Consider the following 1,645-nt stretch of genomic DNA (forward strand, 5'->3'; position numbering starts at 1 on the left):
CTACGGTCGTCAAGCATCTTAAAAAGTTGTACCTCTATTTGTTACTAAAAATTAAAGTGGCATGAAGAGCACCTACATTTTGATATTAAATTACTCTTTTTTAACATTTCCCAATGTTAAAAATGAATAATTTAATTAGGGTAAAGCTGCATTAGATATTATAATAGTTAAAAATGATGTATTCATATAAAGGTGCACGAGTTTTGCTATCTTAATAGGGATTTTTATTTATCAAATTTTATTTGGGATTGCAATAAATACTGGCCAGTAAGATTATTAAATTCAACTTAAGCACTTTTTTACCATGTGAAAATTTCTGAAACTATGGTAAATATATATATATATATATATATATATATATTTTTTTTTCCTTCACAAGAAACTTACCTGTATGCAAGCAAAAATAAATAAATAAATAAAAATGACTGAAAACTAGAAGTGATGAACACAGAATTCTGCCATAATGGTGCTACTTCAGCCTGTAATTAAGCAGGAAGATTATGCAAGGGCATCCTATGGTGAATATAGGTACCTTGTAAGAAAAATTATGAAAATAAAATAAAGATTAAAGGAAACCATAGGCAGGCATATTCATCAGAGAGCATCCATACCTGTAGGGCTGCAAAAGGTCATATTTCTAGAGTAAACTTCTGAGAGAAAGCCAAATGTTCACTGATGCTCCCATATGTCCTGTGGGGTTTCTTTGTTTATTTTATTTTTGACATTTTTCTTGTATGAGTTAACTGTAGAATGTTCTTGCATAGCCTTGCTTAATTACAGACTGCAGTAGTATCATTACAGCAGAATTTTGTGTTGGCCACATTCTTGTTGAATGTAGACAGTTTTATCTTTAATTTTCAGTCATAAATTATTTTATTATTTTTTTTAAAATTTTTATTTTTGCTTGGTTACAGGTAACAGTAGTTTCTTCCAAACAGAAAAACACTTGCTGTAGTTTTAGCAATATGTAATCTAGTAAGAAAAATGTTTAATTTTAATTTAATAACCAAGTATGTTTTTCTTTGATTTATGGGCCACTAAACTCTTCTGTCAACTCAAATCTGTTGACTATTAATTAAAATTTTTTTTTTTTTTTTTTTTTTTTTCAGTGTGTTGATATATTTTGATGTAGAAATATTAAATTTTGCTTATTTGAAACAAAAGTTTTTAAATGAGAACAAGATGGTTCAGCAGCGTGATTCTGTAGGGAATATCTTTAAATTAATTTTTACATCAGTGTTATCTTCTTTTCATTAAAGAAAGTCACACACAAATTTTTTGAACTTGCAGTTGATTCCAGATTTACTTTATTATTTGTATGTTTTAATATAGATATTTGATTGCTTAGTAGGTATTTAATCATGACAGATGGAAAATGAATTTAAAATATGACTGAAAACAATACAGTAAACAAAGTCTCTGGCATTTTTTGAAAATTTACTGGAGGGTGTGTGGGGGAAACTCAGTTCCTGTGTTTCATTAGGTGCTGTTGCTTCCACTGTTATTTTAAATAATTTCAAGTGAATAATAATACATGGTCATATATTTATTTATACATGCAATAATTCCATAATCAATTATGTACCTCCATGTAACATGTCATAACTTTGAGAAGTGGCACTTTTCCCAATGTGAATCAAACTCT

The sequence above is a fragment of the Mastigoproctus giganteus genome, chromosome 3 (assembly GCF_048544385.1).
Source record: "Mastigoproctus giganteus isolate SK-2022 chromosome 3, ASM4854438v1, whole genome shotgun sequence".
Classification (NCBI taxonomy): domain Eukaryota; kingdom Metazoa; phylum Arthropoda; class Arachnida; order Uropygi; family Thelyphonidae; genus Mastigoproctus; species Mastigoproctus giganteus.